This window comes from Manis pentadactyla, chromosome 15 (genome assembly GCF_030020395.1).
Source record: "Manis pentadactyla isolate mManPen7 chromosome 15, mManPen7.hap1, whole genome shotgun sequence".
Taxonomy (NCBI): Eukaryota; Metazoa; Chordata; class Mammalia; order Pholidota; family Manidae; genus Manis; species Manis pentadactyla.
In genome coordinates, this window is record NC_080033.1 from 26,520,829 (window position 1) to 26,548,773 (window position 27,945).

Genomic DNA, 27,945 nt, shown 5'->3' on the forward strand with positions numbered 1-27,945 from the left:
CTTTGAACATGCTACATCCAGGAGAATATTTTTTAGTTCTGTTGTACTTGCAGTTCATTGAGTTCCCTAGATTTGTAAGTTGATGTTTTCAGCCCAAACAGATTTTGGGAGCCATTATTTCTTTGAATCTTTTCTCTTTTTCTTAATGTTGGTCTTCTCATTCTAGGACTCAAATAACATGTATGTTGGGCCACATACTACTATTGTCTCACACATCTCTAGGTTCTTCTCATTTTCTTCAATCTTTTTTTCTCTATATATGTAAGATTGAGTGATTTCTACTGATCTATCTTCAAGTTTACTGATGACTATCTCTCATTTAAAATCTATTAGGCCTATCCAGTGGATTTTTTATTATAGTTGATATACTTCTTAGCTCTGGAATTTCCTTTTATATTGTTTCAATTTCTCTGTTAATATTCATTTCCCATCCATTCATTTATGCCATCTTTCTCTTTATTTTTTTAAAAATATTTTTCTGGGGGGGTGGAGCCAAGATGGCGGCGTGAGTAGAGCAGCGGAAATCTCCTTCCAAAACCACATATATCTATGAAAATATAACAAAGACAACTCTTCCTAGAATAAAGACCAGAGGACACAGGACAATATCCAGACCACATCCGCACCTGAGAGAACCCAGCGCCTCGCGAAGGGGGTAAGATACAAGCCCCGGCCCCGCGGGAGCCGAGCGCCCCTCCCCCCAGCTCCCGGCGGGAGAAGAGCAGGCAGAGCGGGAGGGAGACGGAGCCCAGGACTGCCGAACACCCAGCCCCAGCCATCCGGACCGGAGCGCAGACACAGTGCGTGTGTGGGGCACTGGATACTAGGGAAACAGGGCAGCAAGAATGGTGAGAGGGTACCGGAGGACATAAGAAAAGTGAGCGGCCATTTTTTTTTTTTTTTCTGTTTTGCTTTGGTGAGCGCTTTTTGGAAGTCTTAAAGGGACAGGGAACCCAATACTAAGGAAACAGGGCAGTAAGACCGGTGAGCAGATGCCTGAGGCTGGCGCTGGAGAATAAAGAAAAACGAGAGGCCATTTTTTATTTATTTTTACATTTTTAATTAAAAAAATTTTTTTTGTGTGTGTGTGTGGTCGTTGTTTTGCTTTGGCGGGTGCTTTTTGGAAGTCTTAAAGGGGCAGGGCAGGACACTTAATCCAGTGGTAGGGAATCCGGGGATCTCTGGGCACCCTAATCCCCTGGGCTGCAGGGAGCAGGGAGGCCCCTTATGGGGATAAATGGCCTCCCTGCCGCTTCCCCTCCAAAGTGACTCCACCACTTTGGAGCAGCAGCCCGAGCCAGGCCATGCACACAGCAACAGTGGAGATAAACTCCATAGCAGCCGGGTAGGAAGCAGAAACCCTGTCTGCGTGCAGCTGCCCAGCACAAGCCACTAGAGGTCGCTGTTCTCCCAGGAGAGGAGGGCCACAAACCAACAAGAAGGGAAGTTCTTCCAGCCGTCACTTGTGCCAGCTCTGCAAACTATTCCTATCACCATGAAAAGGCAAAACTACAGGCAGACAAAGATCACAGAGACAACACCAGAGAAGGAGACAGACCTAACCAGTCTTCCTGACAAAGAATTCAAAATAAAAATCATAAACATGCTGACAGAGATGCAGAGAAATACGCAAGAGATATGGGATGAAGTCCGGAAGGAGATCACAGATGCCAGAAAGGAGATCACAGAAAAGAAACAAACTCTGGAAGGGTTTATAAGCAGAATGGATAGAATGTAATAGGCCATTGATGGAATTGAAACCAGAGAACAGGAACGCATAGAAGCTGACATAGAGAGAGACAAAAGGATCTCCAGGAATGAAACAATATTAAGAGAACTGTGTGACCAATCCAAAAGGAACAATATCCGTATTATAGGGGTCCCAGAAGAAGAAGAGAGAGGAAAAGAGATGGAAAGTATCTTGGAAGAAATAATTGCTGAAAACTTCCTCAAACTGGGGGAGGAAATACACAGAACTCCCAACAGAAAGGATCCAAGGAGGACAACACCAAGACACATAATAATTAAAATGGCAAAGACCAAGGACAAGGAAAGAGTTTTAAAGGCAGCTAGAGAGAAAAAGGTCACCTATAAAGGGAAACCCATCAGGCTAACGTCAGATTTCTCAACAGAAACCCTACAGGCCAGAAGAGAATGGCATGATATATTTAATACAATGAAACAGAAGGGCCTTGAACCAAGGATACTGTATCCAGCACGACTATCATTCAAATATGACGGTGGGATTAAACAATTCCCAGACAAACAAAAGCTGAGGGAATTTGCTTCCCACAAACCACCTCTACAGGACATCTTACAGGGACTGCTCTAGATGGGAGCACTCCTAGAAAGAGCACAGAACAAAACACCCAACATATGAAGAATGGGGGAGGAGGAATAAGAAGGGAGAGAAGAAAAGAATCTCCAGACAGTGTATATAACAGCTCAATAAGCGAGCTAAGTTAGGCAGTAAGATACTACAGAGGCTACCCTTGAACCTTTGGTAAGCTCGAATTTAAAGCTTGCAATGGCAATAAGTACATATCTTTCAGTAGTCACCCTAAATGTTAATGGGCTGAATGCACCAATCAAAAGACACAGAGTAATAGAATGGATAAAAAGGCAAGACCCATCTATATGCTGCTTACAAGAAACTCACCTCAAAATCAAAGACATGTACAGACTAAAAGTCAAGGGATGGAAAAACATGTTTCAGGCAAACAACAGCGAGAAGAAAGCAGGGGTTGCAGTACTAATATCAGACAAAATAGACTTCAAAACAAAGAAAGTAACAAGAGATAAAGAAGGACACTACATAATGATAAAGGGCTCAGTCCAACAAGAGGATATAACCATTCTGAATATATATGCACCCAACACAGGAGCACTAGCATATGTGAAACAAATACTAACAGAACTAAAGGGGGATATAGACTGCAATGCATTCATTCTAGGAGACTTCAACACACCACTCACCCCAAAGGATAGATCCACCGGGCAGAAAATAAGTAAGGACACGGAAGCACTGAACAACACAGTAGAGCAGATGGACCTAATAGACATCTATAGAACTCTACATCCAAAAGCAACAGGATACACATTCTTCTCAACTGCACATGGAACATTCTCCAGAATAGAACACATACTAGGCCACAAAAAGAACTTCAGTAAATTCCAAAAGATTGAAATTCTACCAACCAACTTTTCAGACCACAAAGGCATAAAACTAGAAATAAACTGTACAAAGAAAGCAAAGAGGCTCACAAACACATGGAGGCTTAACAACACGCTCCTAAATAATCAATGGATCAATGACAAAATCATAATGGAGATACAGCAATATATGGAAACAAATGACAACAAGAACACTAAGCCCCAACTTCTGTGGGACACAGCAAAAGCAGTCTTAAGAGGAAAGTATATGGCAATCCAAGCATATTTAAAAAAGGAAGAGCAATCCCAAATGAATGGTCTAATGTCACAATTATCGAAATAGGAAAAAGAAGGACAGATGAGGCCTAAGGACAGCAGAAGCAGGGACATAATAAAGATCAGAGAAGAAATAAATAAAATTGAGAAGAATAAAGCAAGAGCAAAAATCAATGAAACCAAGAGCTGGTTCTTTGAGAAAATAAACAAAGTAGATAAGCCACTCGCCAGACTTATTAAGAGGAAAAGAGAGTCAACACAAATCAACAGTATCAGAAATGAGAAAGGAAATATCATGAAGGACTCCACAGAAATACAAAGAATTATTTGAGAATACTATGAAAACCTATATGCTAACAAGCTGGGAAACCTAGGAGAAATGGACAACTTCCTAGAAAAATACAACCTTCCAAGACTGACCCAGAAAGAAACAGAAAATCTAAACAGACCAATTACCAGCAACGAAATTGAAGCGGTAATAAAAAAACTACCAAAGAACAAAACCCCCAGGCCAGATGGATTTACCTCGGAATTTTATCAGACATACAGGGAAGACATAATACCCATTCTCCTTAAAGTTTTCCAAAAAATAGAGGAGGAGGGGATACTCCCAAACTCATTCTATGAAGCTAACATCACCCTAATACCAAAACCAGGCAAAGACCCCACCAAAAAAGAAAACTACAGACCAATATCCCTGATGAACGTAGATGCAAAAATACTCAACAAAATATTAGCAAACTGAATTCAAAAATACATCAAAAGGATCATAGACCACGAACAAGTTGGATTCATCCCAGGGATGCAAGGATGGTACAACATTCGAAAGTCCATCAACATCATCCACCACATCAACAAAAAGAAACACAAAAACCACATGATCATATCCATAGATGCTGAAAAAGCACTTGACAAAGTTCAACATCCATTCATGTTAAAAACTCTCAGCAAAATGGGAATAGAGGGCAAGTACCTCAACATAATAAAGGCCATCTATGATAAACCGACAGCCAACATTATATTGAACAGCGAGAAGCTGAAAGCATTTCCTCTGAGATCGGGAACTAGACAGGGATGCCCACTCTCCCCACTGTTATTTAACATAGTACTGGAGGTCATAGCCACGGCAATCAGACAAAACAAAGAAATACAAGGAATGCGGATTGGTAAAGAAGAAGTTAAAGTGTCACTATTTGCAGATGACATGATACTGTACATAAAAAACCCTAAAGACTCCACCCCAAAACTACCAGAACTGATATCGGAATACAGCAATGTTGCAGGATACAAAATTAACACACAGAAATCTGTGGTTTTCCTATATACTAACAATGAACCAACAGAAAGAGATATCAGGAAAACAACTCCATTCACAATTGCATAAAAAAAAAAATACCTAGGAATAAACCTAACCAAATAAGTGAAAGACTTATACTCTGAAAACTACAAGTCACTCTTAAGAGAAATTAAAGGGGACACTAACAGATGGAAACTCATCCCATGCTCGTGGCTAGGAAGAATTAATATCGTCAAAATGGCCATCCTGCCCAAAACAATATACAGATTTGATGCAATCCCTATGAAACTACCAGCAACATTCTTCAATGAACTGGAACAAATAATTCAAAAATTCATATGAAAACACCAAAGACCCCGAATAGCCAAAGCAATCCTGAGAAAGAAGAATAAAGTAGGGGGGATCTCACTCCCCAACTTCAAGCTCTACTATAAAGCCATAGTAATCAAGACAATTTGGTACTGGCACAAAAACAGAGCCACAGACCAATGGAACAGACTAGAGAATCCAGACATTAACCCAAACATATATGGTCAATTAATATTTGATAAAGGAGCAATGGACATACAATGGCAAAATGACAGTCTCTTCAAGAGGTGGTGTTGGCAAAACTGGACAGCTACATGTAGGAGAATGAAACTGGACCATTGTCTAACCCCATATACAAAAGTAAACTCAAAATGGATCAAAGACCTGAATGTAAGTCATAAAACCATTAAACTCTTGGAAGAAAACACAGGCAAAAACCTCTTAGACATAAGCATGAGTGACCTCTTCTTGAACATATCTCCCCGGGCAAGGAAAACAACAGCAAAAATGAACAAGTGGGACTATATTAAGCTGAAAAGCTTCTGTACAGCAAAAGACACCATCAGTAGAACAAAAAGGAACCCTAGAGTATGGGAGAATATATTTGAAAATGACACATCCAATAAAGGCTTGACATCCAGAATATATAAAGAGCTCACACGCCTCAACAAACAAAAAACAAATAACCCAATTAAAAAATGGGCAGAGGAACTGAACAGAGAGTTCTCCAAAAAAGAAATGCAGATGGCCAACAGACACATGAAAAGATGCTCCACATCGCTAATTATCAGAGAAATGCAAATTAAAACTACAATGAGGTATCACCTCACACCAGTAAGGATGGCTGCCATCCAAAAGACAAACAACAACAAATGTTGGCGAGGCTGTGGAGAAAGGGGAACCCTCCTACACTGCTGGTGGGAATGTAAGTTAGTTCAACCATTGTGGAAAGCAGTATGGAGGTACATCAAAATGCTCAAAACAGGCTTACCATTTGACCCAGGAATTGCACTCCTAGAAATTTACCCTAAGAATGCAGCAATCAAGTTTGAGAAAGACCAATGCACCCCTATGTCTATCGCAGCACTATTTACAATAGCCAAGAATTGGAAGTAACCTAAATGTACATCGATAGATGAATGGACAAAGAAGGTGTGGTACATATACACAATGGAATACTACTCAGCCATAAGAAAAGGGCAAATCCTACCATTTACAGCAACATGGATGGAGCTGGAGGGTATTATGCTCAGTGAAACAAGCCAAGTGGAGAAACGGAGATACCAAATGATTTCTCTCATCTGTGGAATATAAGAACAAAGGAAAAAATGAAGGAACAAAACAGTAGCAGAATCACAGAACTCATGAATGGACTAACAGGTACGAAAGGGAAAGGGACTGGGGAGGATGGGTGGGTAGGGAGGTATAAGGTGGGGGGAAGAAGAAGGGGGATATGAGGATTAGCATTCATGGGGGGGTAGGATAAAAGGGAGGTCTGTACAACACAGAGAAGGCAAGTAGTGATTCTACAACATTTTGCTGTGCTGATGGACAGTGACTGTAAAGGGGTTTATAGGGGGGAACTGGTATAGGGGAGACCTAGTAAACATAATATTCATCATGTAAGTGTAGATTAATGATACCAAAAAAAAAAAAGACAGTTCCTGTGTGGTGACCTCCAATGAGTTTTACACAAGGGTATAAAGGGCATATAAAAGTGTTGGCAAAGGTCTGTTTGTGTTTATACAGAGGATCAAAGCCTAATTTGGCTACCCTGAAAATGAACTAAGATACAATATGAAAAAGAACTTCCAACATCAGCACTCTTGGGAAGACTCATGCCAGAAGATGATCATCAAAAAACCCCAACAAAGATCCACGCACTGCTACAGCTGTAGATGCACTCATCCCACCAGCTTCTGGACTTGCCATGGGAATGAAGAAGGAGATATCTAAGCTGGCCTGTGCATACAGTAAAACAGCAAATTTGACTGGATCTATACTGTTGGAACTCAACCAAGAATTAGGAGAAGTGCAAATTGTAGCGCTCCAAAATCTTACAACTACAGACTATTTACTGTTAAAAGAACATATGGCATGTGAACAGTCCCCAGGAATGGGTTGTTTTAATTTGTCTGATTTCTCTCAGACTGTTCAAGTTCAGTTGGACAATATCCACCCTATCATAGATAAGTTTTCACAAATGCCTAAGGTGCCTAACTGGTTTTCTTGGTTTCACTGGAGATGGCTGGTAATTACAGATATGCTTTGGTTATGTAACTATACTCCTATTATGTTAATGTGTGTGCGCAATTTAAGTAGTAGTTCAAAACCTATACATGCTGAATTTACTCTACAAGAAGATATGTCAAAGAAATAATCAATCTTCCCATGTTTTCTTCCACCTGCTATTTCTATAGCTTTTCTTCTTCCTTCCTAATTACAACCCTTAAATAGAATTCGTGCCTCATATCAAATTTACCGAGTATCATAATTCTTCCAAGTGGTAAAGATACCTCAAGACAAATGCTGGGCATAGAAGCTACAGGGCATAAATATGCAAAGAAATAAAAAGCTAACCATTTCAAACAATAAGGCTTTTCTCTCACTTACCAACTTTACATTTCCCTGTATGGCCCCGGAAGATGACTGGTTAGCCAGAGACGGGTAAGATTCCTCAAGGGAGGAACAACCTAAGACAGGCACAGCCGCAGGGGGGGCATCAGGTGAGAAATTGGGGATCAACAGAGGTGAGGCTTAGAACCTCACCCCCCCGTTCTGAGAGAAATCTTCTGCATCCGTGGATGTTTTATTGCCCTTGTCTAGCTTGGATTAAGACATAGTCTGCAGGCACACACCTGATCATCTACATTTGCTCCCTTACAACACTAAACTATGTTTTCTACCTTTATCTTGTATCTACCTACCACTTCAGCATTTTATTAAAAATAATAATAATAAAGAGAGAAATGTGGTATCCACATATAAATCAAGTATAAAAACCAAATGAGTATTCATATTTGAACTGACTGTTTAGAGTTCATAATGCATGAGCAAAACCGAAAGTTTCTGTGATGACTGCCCTTGTACTGTTCACTATGTAACTTATTCACTATGTAAGAATTTGTTCTCCATGTAAGAACTTGTTCGTTATGCTTCAGAAGATTGGAGACTGACTAAAATTAGGCTTGGGATGGATTAATGATTGTGCATTGAGCATTGACTCCCCTATACAGAATTTTATTGTTGTTAACAACCATTTGATCAATAAAATGAGAGATGCCCTCACAAAGATATATATATATATATTTTTTCTTAAATTATTGGCATTTATATATAATAGCCCTGAGGTCTTTGCTGAGTCAAATTATCTGAGTTCACAGAGAGTCAGTTTCTTTGCTCTTTTTCTTTCTTTTAAAGCAAAAATTTTATATATCTAAAGTATACAATATAATGTGAAATGAAATACATAGTGAAGTGATCCCTACAGTCAAGCGAATTAACATATCCATCTTTGTACAGAATCATTTTCTGCTGACTGCCTTTTCTCCTGGTTCTTTTTACATCTAGTAATTTTTAGAAGAGAGCTAGTCTAGACATTGTTGATAAATTTCAGTGAATCTGGATTCTATTGTGTTTGAGGATTTTTGGTTTTGTGTGTAGTAGATATTAATTTACTTGGACTCAAGTTGTAAATTTTGACTACCCTGCAGCAACTGATTATCTCTGTTCTTTCTTTGCATCTTTATGCTGGCTCTTAGCCTGGTATCTTTGGTCTTCTTTGTACCTATGTAATTTGTTGGTCAGCCAATGATTTTACTTGAGCAAAAGGGCGAATGCTGAGGTTTCCTTGCTTATAGGGATTCCACTTACTGCAATTTTCAAAGTTTTCTAACCTTGGGTTTAGACCTTGGACCCTTCAAACCCATAATGTTTCATATTTCTTTTGGTTTTGTCTGAGCTGTACACACTTGGGTAATACACTTGTTTGAAAAACATCAAATTTGCAGATTTTTCCTTGGGTAGCTCTTTCTTCCATTTGCACATTCCTCTCTTAACTCTGCCTGCATTTTTGCCAGGCTGCCTGGGTCTCCCTCATGTATATGTAATTTAGCTCTCAGCAAGGGTTTTCTTCCAAGATCTCTCTTCTTTAAATTTTCTAAACCTGAACTCTAACTTCCAGCACCTCTATCTGGTAATGTTGAAATTTTCCATTGTCATTTCTGCAACCATGATTATCAGATTAGAGAACAACTCACATCATAAAAACACAAATTCAATATTCTTATCTCTCTCAGGTGCAGCTTATTGAGAGTAAATGCTTCTCAAGTTCTGTCTTCTTTTGGTTGTTTTCACATATCTTTAAATAATTGTTCTGCTTAAATTATTCTATCAAGTTTGTATTATTATTGCTCTGAGAAGGTTCATATTACTACTTCAGTCCATCAGTACTCAAAGCAATTCCTGGGTTTCTTTTTAAACCTTTTAAGATTATTCTAATGTCCACCCAGGTCTGAGAGCAGCAAACCAATGTATTGCTTTGCCCCAGGGAAAGACTGACTTTATCCTTGCTGTACTCTTGCTTCACATGCTATGTAATTAGGCCTTTGAACTCCATGGTCTGACCCCATGAGTGGAGTAAACATGAGTTGAAGAATTCTGCACCAACAGAGTTTGAATTAAAAAAAAATGTTGGCAGCACTGGAAAAGGATTTCTAAAGTTTTTCTGTTACGAAAAGCAGCTTTGTGTGACCCCAAGTGAAAGATCTAGGGCCCAGAGCTTGAAACAATCTCCTAAAACTGGGGACATCCCCAGGGATACTGGCAACCCAGTATTCATTCAAATGCCATGGATCATCCTGCCTCCAAGTGGGGAGTCTTGAGGACTCAATCTTTGCTGCCTTCAGAAACTGATGAAGTATGTATGGACCTATTCTCATTCCTGATTCTTATTTACATCCAAGAATGCTTCTTGGATGAAGCTGTGGTCTCTGGGACCCACTCAAATGCACACAAAGCCATGCACACTCTGTCTTAGCACAGAACAGACACTGTGGCACCACTGCCAAGATCCTGGAGAGCTACTCGTTCCTTTCTTTACTCATTCTAACACTTCCTGAGTTTCTGCTCCATGACAGAGTCTAGCCAGGCTAAAGATGAGGGAAGGGATGAATCACAGTCACTGTCCTTGAACGTAATAACCCACTACAGAGACAGACTGGAGAAATATAGTGTGCTGTGAATGTGGCATTTTAATATAGAAACGTTTAATTTCATTTGAAAGGCAGTAGCATGTTGGATAAAACCAAGAAAATTCTAGAAATAGACTGTCTGGGTTTCCTTATCAGCCTAGCCACTGATTGATCTTGGGAAAGTCATGAAACCTCTCTGTGCCTTGTTTCCTGGGGAGTAACAACAGTATCAATTCAAAGAGCTGTTATACAAGTTCTATGAGTTAATATATGTGTAGCTTTTGGAACAGTGCCTGATAAACAGTCAGTGCCACACATCGTTTTCTTCCCTTTCTTTGTTGGACTAGGTAATTGTAGTGTGAAATATTCTCCCAGCTTCTGGGAGGGTATAATGTAAAATGTTATCCCACCTCCTTGCTTTCTAGGGTAATGTTTTTTTTTTCTCCCATTGTTAATATTTCAGTTTCCAAGGAAAATGAAGTATCAAAGTTCACTGTAAAAGGAAAAGAGGAGAATAAATTGAAGCACTGGTAGAAGGAAGAAGTAAAGTATCTCTCAGGAAAGCAGGGAGGAAGATAAGTTCTAAAACAAAAAAGGACAATAGATAATGAAAGAGGAGGGAGGTTACCAGAGGGAGTGATGCATGCAGGTGCCTGGACAGACTAAGAAAGGTTCTTACTGGAAAACACAGGGGCTTTCACTTAACAAAGATCTGCAAGAGACCATATGTGAGCACATGGGAACAGCAAAGCAGCTAATCCCTCCACAGACCATCCAGCTGAAGGACTGAGGCCACACCAGCTTTACTCAGCTTTGGTTTGAAAGTCAGAATTGTACAAAGGTGAGTAGTTCGTAGTGTCAGTATCAAGCACCTTCCCTTGCCTGTTCAGCAGACTGACACCCACACCTGTGCCAGGACTCCATTTAGTCCCTGATCTGTGATATCCCGTACCATCCACAATGTTCTAGGACACTGTAAACCCAAGAGAAGGATGTCCCCCGACTATCCCTGGTGAAGTAGTGCTGAGCTTCTACTTGAGGACTCCCACCACTGGGACAGTTTTTCTGACCTCCCTGAAGGGGACATGGTGAGTCCCTGCTCCCAGTTAGATCACTGAGCTCCAGTGATGACACTCCTTCAGGAAGAGCATCTCATAGCAGCCTGGGGCGGGAGGCGTTGTTCCTGTTCTAGGGAATAGAGGCGGAAGCTCAGAGTGTTGAGGGCCTTGTCTCACTTCAAGTAGGAAGGTAAACCCAGGAAGTCTGTATATTTAATCATGATGCTCTCTTGATACACTGGAAGGACTCAGAATAGGTTTTCCAAGTTAAATTCAGACTTTGTGTTTGGTTTTGCCTTTTAGTGTTGATTCAAAGCTGTAGCTATTACCTAGTGTGGTGTCACACCCATAATATACATGAATTCCAAGAGATGCCTGACTGGGCTCCCCAGGGGACACAAAGCGGCAGCCTGGACATTTTGTGCTCTTCCAGGGCTGGGGGTGGCAATGGAGGGAAAAGGAGCCAGTCTAGCAGGATTGCTCTGGAGCCCCCTGATGGCACTTAGGGCAGCTGCCATATCTGTCTGTGGAGCTGATTCCAAGAATGCACAGTCTGACTTGGGTCTTCATGCTGTAGGTGTGGAATTGAAGTCAGTAGTTGGGCTGTGGCCTGCTTGGTGAGCTATTGGCAAATCCAGGCCTACAACAGAGGCCTCTCTCTATCCACACATCTATCCTTCTATTCATGCATCCATCCGTGCATGCAGAGAAACAAAGGCTCATGAAACAATACTTACTTTTACTACGGTGATGCACTCATATTTGCTTTACTATCCTATTCTGTGTTATTTTTTTAAATATGGTTGAGATCCACAGAATTCATCTTATGACCTAATAATGGGTCCTCACTCACAGTTTGAAAAACACTGCCTTAGTAGTTGGTAAACCTGCTGGTCCCCTCCTGCCCCTTCCCCTCCTTCTCCTACTTCTCTTTATCTCTAATTCTCCCTTCCTTGATCTCAGCTGCCTCACCAAACCTGCAGAGCGAAGGCGCGAGTGACTGACCAGTGACACATCTCATTAGAAAGCAGCATTTACAAGGGGTGGGTCGGTGGGGAGCAGTAGTAACCACCCAACATTAGGGTGCACAGCTGAAACCCAGAGGGCCTGACATGGAGCAGAACTAGGTTCAGGCCCTCTGTGGGTTATGGGATAACAACAGGAATGAGGTCAGAGGGCAAGAAGCCAGAAATCTGCTGGCCAGGGTAGAGCAGCAGGCTCTGGAGAAGCAGAGTAGAGTAGGGGTCTGGCTTGGCACGTTTCTTCCCTGCAACAGGGTGTATGGAGCACACACTGGAAGTCAGGCTTGGTGTACAGGCCCTCTCCTCTGAGACTATGGTGTTCTCAGCCATAGAGGGCATTCATCAATGTGGGCCCAAAGTCTAGGTCACAAGTTGGAACAAATAGGGCCTCAGGGACAGTCATAAAATAATGAATGATAGGAAGCCAGAATCTCTACCCTTGAAACTTCTACCCACTGATCAGTTATATTCCAACTTTGGGCCAGGTCCAGCATTGAGATTTGGGAATCAGAAGATATGATTGTCCAGGCCCTTGGACCTCACATTCTGAGGATGTGTGAGGGACTGACAGACATCCAGGCAGCTGCTGTGCACACCATGTAGAAAGCTGCAGCATTCCCGGAGCAGAAGCTCTGCAAAGAGGCCCTCCCTCATTTGTTGTTCCCACCTTCACTCATTCATTAGACAAACATCTGTGTAGCACCTGCTATATGCCAGGCTGAGGTACAGCAGAGAACAAAACAAAGTGGGTCTTCCCCAGGGGGCTTCTCTTCTGGATGGAGACAGACAATTGCAAGGAGCTGTACACAGCAGGTTGGGTGTCTAGGATATGGGGAGCAGGGAGCTCTGAGTGCTGCTGATTTTTCTGCCTTCTCCCTCCCTGAGCTCCTTTATACCACACTATCTCTGGGTGGGTTACTAGGATAATGTCCTACCCAAGCCCCTCATCTTCACCTTGTCACTTGACCTTCACCTCCATTTCCACTGGCCATCCTCTGCCTTGTCAGGTTCAGATTCATCGGCCAGCTCAGGCCAAGGAGATATATAAACTGAAGTTTGGTGTCATCTATGGCTTTCCTAATTCAAAAGACAGAGAATTTCCTAATTACATTAAATATGAAGTTGTTCAAGATGAAGGAGGGAGAGCCAACAGAAACTATAACTGACACAGGGGAGGAGCCAAGATGGCGGCGTGAGTAGGACAGCGGAAATCTCCTCCCAAAAACATATATATTTTTGAAAATACAACAAATACAACTATTCCTAAAAGAGAGACCAGAAGATACAGGACAGCAGCCAGGCTACATCTACATCTGTGAGAACCCAGCGCCTCAAGAAGAGAGTAAGACACAAGCTGCAGCCCAGCAGGACCCCAGCGACACCCACCCCCACCCCAGCTCCCCAGCAGGAGGAGAGGAGTTGGATCGGGGAGGGAGAGGGAGCCCAGGACTGCTAAACACCCAGCCCTAGCCATCCGCACTGGGAGCACAGACACACAGTGTGTGGTGTGCTGGATACTAGGGAAATGGGACAGGAAAACCTGTGAGTGGGTCCCCACAGCTAGTGCCCCTGGGACAAAAGAAAAGCAAGTGCTTTTTGAAAGTCTTAAAGGGACAGAGGCTTCACAGCTGGACGGAAGCTCCCTGGCACACTCAGCCGAGCAGCTGGGAATCCCGAGGAACTCCCAGGCACACTAATCCCCTGGGCGGTAGCGCAGCTCTGAGGCCCCTCATGGTGATAAACAGCCTCCCTCCCATTCCCCTTCCCGCACGGCCCTGCCATACCAGAGCAGCAGCCTGAAACCGTCCACGCCCACAGCAACCATGGAGCTTATTCCACAGCTGCCCTGGCAAGAATCAGAGACCCAGTCTTTGTGCAACTGTCCAGCACAAGCCACTAGGGGGTCGCCATTCTCCAAGGAGAGGAATGCGAGGAGCAAGCAGGAAGGGATTTTGTTTCTCCCAGCTGACACATGCACCATCTGCCCATCACCATGAAAAGGCAGAAGAATTTGATTCAGACCAGAAGCACACAGACATCCTTCCCTGAGAGGGAACCTGGTGAGATAGACCTAACCAATCTTCCTGAAAAAGAATTCAAAATAAAGGTCATAACCATGCTGATGGAGCTGCAGAGAAATATGCAAGAGCTAAGGAGGGAGAATATAGAAATAAAACAATCTCTGGAAGGACTTAAAAGCAGAATGGATGAGATGCAAGAGGCCATTGATGGAATAGAAATCAGAGAACAGGAACACAGAGAAGGTGACACAGAGAGAGATAAAAGGATCTCCAGGAATGAAAGAATATTAAGAGAACTGTGTGACCAATCGAAATGGAACAATATCCACATTATAGGGGTACTAGAAGAAGAAGAGAGAGAAAAAGGGATAGAAAGTATCTTTGAAGAAATAATTGCTAAAAACTTACCCAAACTGGGGGAGGAAATAGCCTCTCAGACCACGGAAGCACACAGAACTCCCAACACAAGGGACCCAAGGAGGACAACACCAAGACATATAATAATTAAAATGGCAAAGATCAAGGACAAGGACAGAGTATTAAAGGCATCCAGCCAGAGAAAAAAGGTCACCTACAAAGGAAAACCCATCAGATTATCATCAGACTTCTCAACAGAAACCTTGCAGGCCAGAAAACAATGGCATGATATATTTAATGCAATGAAACAGAAGGGCCTTGAACCAAGGATACTGTATCCAGCACAATTATCATTTAAATATGAAGGAGGGATTAAACAATTCCCAGACAAGCAAAAGTTGAGGGAATTTGCCTCCCACAAACCACCTCTACAGGGTATTTTAGAGGGACTGCTCTAGATGGGAGCACTCCTAAGGCTAAACAGATGTCACCAGAGAAAATAAAATCACAGCAAAGAAAGGAGAACAATCAAATAATAACTAAAGGCAAAAAATAAAATCAACTAACCACAGAAGCAGTCAAAGGAAACACAAAAGAGTACACACACAAAAAAAAACCCCTAAAATATAAAGAATGGAGGAGGAGGAATAAGAAGGGAGAGAAATAAAGAATCATCAGACTATGTTTATAATAGCTCAATAAGCGAGGTAAGTTAGACAGTAAGATAGAAAAGAAGCTAACCTTGAACATTTGGTAACCATGAACCTAGGGCCTGCAATGGCAATAAGTACATATCTTTCAATAATCATCCTAAATGTAAATGGACTGAATCCACCACTCAAAAGACACAGAGTAATTGAATGGATTAAAAAACAAGACCCATCAATATGCTGCTTACAAGAGACTCACCTCAAACCCAAAGACATGCATAGACTAAAAGTCAAGAGATGGAAAAGGATATTTCACACAAACAAAAAGGAGAAAAAAGCAGGTGTTACAGTACTAGTATCAGACAAAATAGACTTCAAAACAAAGAAAGTAACAAGAGATAAAGAAGGACATTATATAATGATAAAGGGGTCAATCCGAGAGGATATAACCATTATAAACATATATGCACCCAATACAGGAGCACCAGCATATGGAAATAAATACTAACATAATTAAAGAAGAAAATAGAATACAATGCATTTATTTTAGAAGACTTCAACACACCACTCACTCCAAAGGACAGATCCACCAGACAGAAAATAAGTAAGGACACAGAGGCACTGAACAACACACTAGAAAAGATGGACCTAATAGACATCTATAGAACTCTACACCCAAAAGCAACAGGATACGCATTCTTTTCAAGTGCAAATGGAACATTCTCCAGAATAGACCACATACAAGGCCACAAAAAGAACCTCAGTAAATTCAAAAAGATTGAAATTCTACCGACCAACCTCTCAGACCCCAAAGGTATAAAACGAGAACAAAACTGTACAAAGAAAGCAAAAAGGCTCACAAACACATGGAGGCTTAACAACATGCTCCTAAATAAACAATGGATCAATGACCAAATCAAAATGGAGATCCAGCAATATATGGAAACAAATGACAACAACAACACTAAGCCCCAACTTCTGTGGGACACAGCAAAAGCAGTCTTAAGAGGAAAGTATATAGCAATCCAAGCATATTTAAAAAAGGAAGAGCAATCCCAAATGAATGGTCTAATGTCACAATTATCGAAATTGGAAAAAGAAGAACAGATGAGGCCTAAGGTCAGCAGAAGGAGGGACATAATAAAGATCAGAGAAGAAATAAATAAAATTGAGAAGAATAAAACAATAGCAAAAATCAATGAAACCAAGAGCTGGTTCTTCGAGAAAATAAACAAAATAGATAAGCCTCTAGCCAGACTTATTAAGAAGAAAAGAGAGTCAACACAAATCAACAGTATCAGAAACGAGAAAGGAAAAATCACGACGGAGCCCACGGAAATGCAAAGAATTATTGGAGAATACTATGAAAACCTATATGCTAACAAGCTGGGAAACCTAGGAGAAATGGACAACTTCCTAGAAAAATATAACCTTCCAAGATTGACCCAGGAAGAAACAGAAAATCTAAACAGACCAATTACCAGCAACGAAATTGAAGCGGTAATCAAAAAACTACCAAAGAACAAAACCCCCGGGCCAGATGGATTTACCTCGGAATTTTATCAGACATACAGGGAAGACATAATACCCATTCTCCTTAAAGTTTTCCAAAAAATAGAGGAGGAGGGGATACTCCCAAACTCATTCTATGATGCTAACATCACCCTAATGCCAAAACCAGGCAAAGACACCACCAAAAAAGAAAACTAGAGACCAATATCCCTGATGAACGTAGATGCAAAAATACTCAACAAAATATTAGCAAACCGAATTCAAAAATACATCAAAAGGATCATACACCATGACCAAGTGGGATTCATCCCAGGGATGCAAGGATGATACAACATTCGAAAGTCCATCAACATCATCCACCACATCAACAAAAAGAAAGACAAAAACCACATGATCATCTCCATAGATGCTGAAAAAGCACTGGACAAAGTTCAACATCCATTCATGTTAAAAACTCTCAGCAAAATGGGAATAGAGGGCAAGTACCTCAACATAATAAAGGCCATCTATGATAAACCCACAGCCAACATTATATTGAACAGCGAGAAGCTGAAAGCATTTCCTCTGAGATCGGGAACTAGACAGGGATGCCCACTCTCTCCACTGTTATTTAACATAGTACTGGAGGTCCTAGCCACGGCAATCAGACAAAATAAAGAAATACAAGGAATCCAGATTGGTAAAGAAGAAGTTAAACTGTCACTATTTGCAGATGACATGATACTGTACATAAAAAACCCTAAAGACTCCACCCCAAAACTATTAGAACTGATATCGGAATACAGCAAAGTTGCAGGATACAAAATCAACACACAGAAATCTGTGGCTTTCCTATACACTAACAATGAACCAACAGAAAGAGAAATCAGGAAAACAACTCCATTCACAATTGCATCAAAAAAAAAATACCTAGGAATAAACCTAACCAAGGAAGTGAAAGACTTATACTCTGAAAACTACAAGTCACTCTTAAGAGAAATTAAAGGGGACACTAACAGATGGAAACTCATCCTATGCTCGTGGCTAGGAAGAATTAATATCGTCAAAATGGCCATCCTGCCCAAAGCAATATACAGATTTGATGCAATCCCTATGAAACTACCAGCAACATTCTTCAATGAACTGGAACAAATAATTCAAAAATTCATATGGAAGCACCAAAGACCCCGAATAGCCAAAGCAATACTGAGAAAGAAGAATAAAGTAGGTGGGATCTCACTCGCCAACTTCAAGCTCTACTATAAAGTCATAGTAATCAAGATGATTTGGTACTGGCACAAGAGTAGAGCCACAGACCAATAGAACAGACTAGAGAATCCAGACATTAACCCAAACATATATGGTCAGTTAATATTTGATAAAGGAGCCATGGACATACAATGGCGAAATGACAGTCTCTTCAACAGCTGTTGCTGGGAAAACTGGACAGCTACATGTAGGAGAATGAAACTGGACCATTGTCTAACCCCATATACAAAAGTAAACTCCAAATGGATCAAAGACCTGAATGTAAGTCATGAAACCATTAAACTCTTGGAAGAAAACATAGGCAAAAACCTCTTAGACATAAACATGAGTGACCTCTTCTTGAACATATCTCCCCGGGGAAGGAAAACAACAGCAAAAATGAATAAGTGGGACTATATTAAGCTGAAAAGCTTCTGTACAGCAAAAGACACCATCAATAGAACAAAAAGGATGCCTACACTATGGGAGAATATATTTGAAAATGACACATCCAATAAAGGCTTGATGTCCAGAATATATAAAGAGCTCACACACCTCAACAAACAAAGAACAAAGAACCCAATTAAAAAATGGGCAGAGGAACTGAACAGACAGTTCTCCAAAAAAGAAATACAGATGGCCAACAGACACATGAAATGATGCTCCACATCGCTAATTATCAGAGAAATGCAAATTAAAACTACAATGAGGTATCACCTCACACCAGTAAGGATGGCTGCCATCCAAAAGACAAACAACAACAAATGCTGGCGAGGCTGTGGAGAAAGGGGAACCCTCCTACACTGCTGGTGGGAATGTAAGTTAGTTTAACAATTGTGGAAAGCAGTATGGAGGTACATCAAAATGCTCAAAACAGACTTACCATTTGACCCAGGAATTCCACTCCTAGGAATTTACCCTAAGAATGCAGCAATCAAGTATGAGAAAGATCAGTGCACCCCTATGTTTATCGCAGCACTATTTACAATAGCCAAGAATTGGAAGCAACCTAAATGTCCATCGATAGATGAATGGATAAAGAAGATGTGGTACATATACACAATGGAATACTACTCAGCCATAAGAAAAGGGCAAATCCAACCATTTTCAGCAACATGGAGGGAGCTGGAGGGTATTATGCTCAGTGAAACAAGCCAAGCAGAGAAAGAGAAATACCAAATGATTTCTCTTATCTGTGGAATGTAAGAACAAAGGAAAAACTGAAGGAAAAAAAACAGCAGCAGAATCACAGAACTCATGAATGGACTAACAGGTACCAAAGGGAAAGGGACTGGGGAGGATGGGTGGGTAGGGAGGGATAAGGGGGGGGGAGAAGTAGGGGTCGTATTAAGATTAGTATGCATGGGGTGGTAGGAGAAAAGGGAGGGCTGTACAACACAGAGAAGGCAAGTAGTGATTCTACAACATTTTGCTGTGCTGATGGACAGTGACTGTAAAGGGGTTTATAGGGGGGACCTGGTATAGGGGAGAGCCTAGGAAGCATAATATTCGTCATGTAAGTGTAGATTAGTGATACCAAAAAAAAAAAAAGGGCAGTTCCTGTGTTGTAACCTCCAATGAGTTCAACACAAGTGTATAAAGGGCATATAAAAGTGTAGGCAAATGGTCTGTTTGTGTTTATACAGAGGATCAAATCCTAATTGGGCTACCCTGAAAATGAACTAAGATACGATATGAAAAAGAACTTCCAACATCAGCACTCTCTGGAAGACTCATGCCAGAAGATGATCATCAAAAAACCCCAACAAAGATCCACGCACTGCTACAGCTGTAGATGCACTCATCCCACCAGTTCCTGGACTTGCCATGGGAATGAGGAAGGAGATATCTAAGCTGGCCTGTGCATACAGTGAAACAACAAATTTGACTGGATCTATACTGTTGGAACTCAATCAAGAATTAGGAGAAGTGCAAATTGTAGCGCTCCAAAATCTTACAACTACAGACTATTTACTGTTAAAAGAACATAAGGGATGTGAACATTCCCCAGGAATGGGTTGTTTTAATTTGTCTGATTTCTCTCAGACTGTTCAAGTTCATTTGGACAATATCCACCATATCATAGATAAGTTTTCACAAATGCCTAAGGTGCCTAACTGGTTTTCTTGATTTCACTGGAGATGGTTGGTAATTACAGGTATGCTTTGGTTATGTAACTATACTCCTATTATGTTAATGTGTGTGCACAATTTAAGTAGTAGCTTAAAACCTATACATGCTGAAGTTACTCTACAAGAAGATATGTCAAAGAAATAATCAATCTTCCCATGTTTTCTTCCGCCTGCTACTTCTATAGCTTTTCTTCTTCCTTCCTAATTACAACCCTTAAATAGAATTCGTGCCTCATATCAAATTTACCAAGTATCATAATTCTTCCAAGTGGTAAAGATACCTCAGGAGAAATGCTGGGCATAGAAGCTACAGGGCATAAATATGCAAAGAAATAAAAAGCTAACCATTTCAAACAATAAGGCTTCTCTCTCACTTACCAACTTTACATTTCCCTGTATGGCCCTGGAAGATGACTGGTTAGCCAGAGATGGGTAAGATTCCTCAAGGGAGGAACAACCTAAGACAGGCACAGTCACACGGTGGTCATCAGGTGAGAAATTGGGGATCAACAGAGGTGAGGCTTAGAACCTCACCCCCCCATTCTGAGAGAAATCTTCTGCATCCGTGGATGTTTTATTGCCCTTGTCTAGCTTGGATTAACACATAGTCTACAGGCACACACTTGGTCATCTACATTTGCTCTCTTACAACACTAAACTATGTTTTCTATCTTTATCTTGTATCTACCTACCACTTCAGCATTTTATTAAAAATAATAATAATAAAGAGAGAAATGTGGTATCCACATATAAATCAAGTATAAAAATCAAATGAGTATTCATATTTGAACTGACTGTTTTTTAGTTCATAATGCATGAGCAAAACCGAAGGTTTCTGTGATGGCTGCCCTTGTACTGTTCACCATGTAAGAACTTATTCACTATGTAAGAATTTGTTCTCCATGTAAGAACTTGTTTGTTATGCCTCAGAAGATTGGAGACTGACGAAAATTAGGCTTGGGGTGGATTAATGATTGTGCATTGAGCATTGACTCCCCTATACAGAATTTTATTGTTGTTAACAACCATTTGATCAATAAATATGAGAGATGCCCTCACAAAAAAAAAAAAAGTATACACTTCCAATGGTAAAATAGTAAGTAACCAGGATGTAATGAATATAGTCAAGATGTTGTAACAGCTTGGTATGGTCATAGCTGGTACCTAGAATTGTCATGTATATAAATGTTGAATCACTGTGTTGTACACCTGAAACTAATGTAATGTAATACTGTGTGTCAACTACCCTTCAATAAAAAAGTAATTATCTACAAAAAAACAAAAAGAAAGATTCATTCCCATTCTAAAAAAAAAGAAATACCATTTTACCCAGGAATTCCACTTGTAGGAATTTACCCTAAGAATGCAGCAGCCCAATTTGAAAAAGACAGATGCACTCCTATGTTTATCACAGCACTATTTACAAGCCAAGAAATGGAAGCAATGTAAGTGTCCATCAGTAGATGAATGGATAAAGAAGAGGTGGTACATATACACAGTGGAATGTTATTCAGCTATAAGAAGAAAACAAATCCTACCATTTGCAACAACATGAATGGAGCTAGAGGGTATTAGGCTCCGTGAAATAAGCCAGGCGGAGAAAGACAAGTACCAAATGATTTCACTCATCTGTGGAGTATAAGAACAAAGAAAAAACTGAAGGAACAAAACAGCAGCAGACTCACAGAACCCAAGAATGGACTAACAGTTACCAAAGGGAAAGGTACTGGGGAGGATGGGTGAGAAGGGTGGGAGAATTGGGGGAAAAAGAAAGGGGGCCTTACGATTGGCATGTATAATATGTGGGGGGCACGGGGAGGGCTGTGCAACACAGAGAGTCTTCTCTGTTTGGTGATTTTACAGCATCTCACTACACTGATGGACAGTGACTAATGTGGTATGTGGGGGGGACTTGGTGAATTGGGGAATCTAGTAAACATAATGTTCCTCATGTAATTTTAGACTAATGGTACCACAAAAACTATAACTGACATATTGATTGAGCTCACAGTCATTGATTCGGACAGGCTGTACCCATTCACCTAGGTCTCTGCCCATGGGCATGGATAGCCAAGCTTGCTCTGGAGAATATGAATGGAAGGGAGAGGGAGCTTTTTAACTCAGGGCATCTTTATCTACCTAGTATCATTTCTTTCTCATTCAGATGACCAAACATGTATTTCCCAGATATATTTGGTCTTCATCCACATTTCCTGAAAACACTTCAGAGCCTTAAAGGTGAAATGGATATCCTGTCATGTTAACAAGAAACTTTTGGATATCCCCACCCAAGGTCTGGGGCTAAAGGTTGAATCAACTGATATCCAGCGATTTACTCAATCATGACTATGAAATGAAGCCCTCACAAAACCCAGTGAGAAGCATCCTGCTTCTCTGTCGTAGAGAGCTTCCATGCTTGGGGAACTAGGTCCTCCCCATGTGCCATGGAGCCAGGTCCCAAGCTCCATGAGGAGAGAAGCACTTTTATTGGGGACTTTTCCCTATTTATCTCTTCCTCTACTTGTTAACATATATCCTTTACAGTACACTTTATTAAAGTGGTTAACATAAGGGTTTTTCTGAGTTCTGTGAGCCGCTCTAGCAAGTTAGTGGAACCTTAGGGAGAGGTTGTTGAAGTTGGTTGGTCAGAAGCACAGGCAACTGCCTGGGGCTTGCAACCAGCATCTGGAGTCAGGGGTGGAGGGCCATCTTGTAGGACAGAGGCCTTCACCTGGGGACTTTGGTGCTGTCTCTAGGCAGATAGCATCAGAATTGAATTGAGTTCTCAGACACCCTGCTGGTGTTCGAGAATTGCTTGGTGTCATGCACCGAAAGACCCCCTTCCCATCACACACGCACGTTGGAATCAGGTCTGGGAACCCAAAAGGAATTGTACTATTGCTGGGGAAAAACACAGGACCTTGATTAAAGCCTTTTCAGAGAGGGTGGGATGAAGTAGAAAAATGACTGTAGATACCTCTTTCAATGAAAGTTCTGCAAAGGCAGAGAAATGGGGGCCATTTCTAGAGAAAGACTGGACTTAAGGGAGGTTTGTTCCCCCTTCCAGCTTTATTGGGGTATACTTGACAAATAAATTTGTATATATTTCAAGTGCACAATGAGACAATTTTGTATTTGTATACTTACGGTAAGAACACTTAACATCTACTCTCATAAAATGTCAAGTATCCGATACAGTTTTATTTAGTCACCATGTTTTAAATTACATATTCAGCTTCTAAGTGGAAGTTTGTATCCTTTGAACAACATCTCCCAATGTCCTCCACTCCCCAGTCCCTGGCAACCACCATTCTACTCTCTGTGTCTATGAGTTTGGCTTAATTTTTAAGATTCCGTATATAAGTGATCCTATTCAGTATTTGTTTTTCTCTGGCTTATTTCACTTAGCATAAAGCCCTCTATGTTTGGTTTATCCATATTGGTGCAAATAACAGGATTTTATATATGTATATATATGTACCTGATTGACATTTGTATTTCTTCTTTAGAAAAAATGTCTATTAAGGTTCTCTGCCATAAATTAGATCATTAAGAGATTTTTTTTTGCTATTAAGTTCTATGAATTCTCTGTATGTATTGGATATTATTCCCTTAGCAGATATGTAGTTTGCAAATATTTTCTCCCATTCCATGGGTCACCTTTTCATTTTGTGGATTGTTTGTTTTGTATGCAGAAGCCTTCTCGCTGGATCCAGTCCCACTAGCCTAGTTTTGCCTTTTGCTTTTGTTGTCTTTGCTTTTTGTGTCATATCCAAAAATTATTACCAAGATCAATATCAAGGAGATTTTTCTCATTTTTTCTTTTAAGGGTTTTATAGTTTCAGATCTTATATTTAACTTTTAATCCATTTTGAGATACTTTTTGTGAGTGGTGTAAGACAGGAGCCCAATTTCCTTTTTCTGTATCTGAGTGTCTGTTTTTCTTATTACCATTTCTTGAAGAGACTATCCTTTCCCCATCGCATATTCTTGGCTCTCTTGTCAAATTTTTGGGTTTGTTTCTGGGCACTTGATTCTGTTCCATTGGTCTATGTGTCTGTTTTTAAGCTAGTACTATGCTGATTTCATTACTAGAGCTTTGTGATGCAGTTTGAAATCAAGAGGTATTATGCCTACAGCTTTGTTTTTTCTCAGGATCACTTTGGCTATTAGAGTCTTCTGTGCTTCCATAAACATTTTAGGATATTTTTTTCCTATTTCGGTGAAAAATGCCACTGGAATTTTGATAGAGATTACATTGAATCCAATTTGGATGCCTTTTATTTCTTTTTCTTACCTAAATGCTCTAGCTAGGGCTTCCAGTACTATGTTGACTAGGAGTCCTGAGACTGGGATTTCTTGTTTTGTTTCTGATCTTAGAAAAAATGTTTTCAAACTTTTATTGTTGAGTAGGGTGTTAGTTGTGGGCTTGTCATAAATAGCCTTTATTATGTTGAGGTATGCTCCTTCTACACATAATTTGTTAAGAGTTTTATCATGAAAGGATGATGAATTTTGTCAAATGTTTTTTCTGTGTCTATTGAAATGGTCATATGACTTTTATCTTTCATTCTATTCATAAGGTTCATCACATTTATTGATTTTTGTATGTTAAATCATCCTTTTATCTCAGGGAAAAATCCCACCCAGCCATGGTGTATGCTCCTTCCAGTGTGCTGTTTAATTCAATTTTCTAGTGTTTTGTTGAGAATTTTTGCATCTATATTCATCAGGGATATTAGTCTATAGTTCTCTTGTAGTGTACTTACCTGGCTTTGGTATAAGAGTAATATTAGCTCATAAAATGAGTTTGAGAGTGTTCCTTTCTCTTCAGTTTTTTGGAAGAGACTGAGAAGGATTGGCATTAACTACTTTTTTAAAGTTTGGTAGAATTCTCCAATGGTAATATCTTATACTGGGATTTCTGGGTTGGGAGGTTTTTTTTTTATTAGTGATTCAATCTCTTTTCTTATTAGTCTGTTCAGATTTTCTATTTTTTCATAATTCAGACTTGGTAGGTCATATATATCTAGGAATTTATCCATTTCTTCTAGCTTATCCTCAAGGAAGATTTCTAAAAAGATGTCATGTTAAGGCATTTTTGTGTAGGGGTAGTATAGCCAAAGGTGGAAGGAGAAACTGATGATGCAGAAAAAAGGAGGTGAGAGGGAATGGGAGCCTTTGACTGGATAGGGATATATCAACTTTATTAACAGGAGGCAGGGTAAACGGAAGTTCATGGATTTGCTGCTGGAGAGATGATGGGGTCTTCACCGTGCTGTCACTCTGTTGGGCTGCTTTTGGCACTGTTTTGCATCCTCTTAGACCCACCTCTTGTTGCAGCTGCTGATGTAGCACTGAGCTTCATGCTGGCTCTGATCAGCATTATATGGATGCAATCTTACAGCACCTCACCCAGTTGTATCTCTTGATCCCGCTTAAGGATTTTTCTAACTCTGAGGTTTTAGACATCCAAGAATATGCTCTACAGTCACACATATTAAGCATAAAAGCTCTGAGAAGTTAATGGTGGTGGGGCCACACTTGATTTATGGAGGCTGGAAGCCAATGTTTAAATGCCTTCCTCTTTTATCCAAATGTGATAGTTCTGAGGCACATTTGATAAGGCACCTGACCTGCACAACAGTGACCCACTTAATAATGCATCCTTGGGTTGACTTTTCTTCTTTCCTTGTTTCACTCCCCTCTCCCTCACTCCAGCTCCCTGGGATCATATTCCAAAGTCAGGTACCTACATATAAATCTCTGCTCTTAGGGGACTTAAGACTGACGATATCCTGCCTGCTCAGCTCCTGCTCACTTTACTGTTCTTATTTTGCACTAGCTTGCTAAAGCCCATTATTCTGGCCTTCTCACAGAGCCTATAGCATGCCAACTTTGTTCCTATCTCTAGATCCTTCACCACACTTGAATGTCAGCCCCAGTTCTTCCTGTGCCACCTCATCTATTTCTAGCTGCTCTAGATCTAGAGCACACAACTGCTCATGTGCCACCATCACAGGGAAACCCTTCCTGATCAGTCAGTGTGAGCAGATCTCACTCCCACCACCAGGCCTTCTCCATATCACTTCCCTATTTACTTTCTGATAGTAACTGCCATACTCTGAAGTACTCTTCTTCCTTAGTTTACCTTGTGCATTTTTTGTAGGTGAGTTGATTGCTTACTAGAGGCCTGCCTCCCTGGATTAACAGTGCTTGGGTTTATTTCTTAGTTCTATGGAGGTATGGTGCAGCCCTGCTCATAAAATGTCCCAGTTACAGGAGTGAAGCAGGTAACATAAATGTTTCAAATGGGCCCATTATAAGATAATAAATGACAACTAGCACCCAACCTCTGTTTCCATAGGACAAGAGGAACTTGTGGGATGCTGGGGCTCAGACCATGCCTAAAGAGGGGCTTCCACACAGCTCCTTCTTGTTGTCACCTAGGAATGTCACTGATAACTACTTGACCTGGTTTCTCAAGATAAACAAGGTATCTGATATTGCGTGTGTGTGAAACCTGCACATTTTTAAATATTGGCCCATAAATTTATTTTTCAACACTTTCTGAGCCAAAGAAACCAGAACTTAAGCTCTGCTCCAGATGTGGCAGAATTTTGTCCTGGCTCACTCAGTCAAACTAATGAGAGTTGGTTGTTCCAAGCTGTCGAGATTGCTTCACCAGAGTCAGAAACAGAGACTTGCTAACACAGGCCCACCCAGTACCAACAGAAAACAAGAGAAGAGGGTCTGTCTGTGGAAGGGAAGGCAATTAGACTGATTAACTTACCATTGTTTGTAAATATATAAATCCAAGATGCCAAAGAAGTAGAATATGTGGCTTTTAGATAAGGTACCATAAACCTGTCTTGGATAATTAACCTTTTTAAGAAGCAAGCATGTTCAGCACTTAATATCTGAAAAGGTATAACATAGCAAGAATGAGCTATAAATAAAAGAGATGGAAAGCACAGTTGCATTTTCCCACTTCATTATGGTGGGCCGTAGCTAATTAATTCATAATGACACTGAATTGATACTGTATTATTTGTGTTCATGCAAATTACCTCTTAACTCACATTAAAAGATGAATACATTGAGCAGGTTGAACTTTCAAAAAAGTGAACATTAATAGAAGACAAAATAATAATGGTTATGGGTGATTATTCATGCTTCTGTAGATAGGATTATATGCCAACATTTCCATTTGAAACTCTGATGTTCAACAATTTGTAACTCAATCATAAAATAGATTCCACTGTGTTCTAAGTTAGTATTATGGTTATCAGTTGGGAAGGATTATGTTTTCTCCTCTGTGTTTAAAATTAGCTCTATTTAGTAAGTTAAGAAGTTAAAATTTCTCCAGATTTAGAAAATGGCTTTCAGTGCCTCAGCGGGCCAGGCCCTTGCCAGGGATGTTTGCTGTCTGACTGAGTGTCCCAGGAGCTCCTCTGGGGATGATTCCCAGCCCTCTTGGGGGCTGAGGGTTTCTTCTCAGCGCCACATCTGGTATTGTTTTTAACTGCCCAATAGTCTGAGACCCTTTCCTCTCTGAGATAGCCCTCTTCTGCCTTCCCCTCCTTTCCCCAAAGATCAGGAGATATACATTCATTTACTTATTCTTTCATTTGATATGTATTCAGTGAATACACAGAGTGTGACAAGCCATGTGTTGTGTGGGGGCACGGGTGAGCAGAGAACATAAGGGGAAACTGAGGAACTGTTGGAGTTCCTTA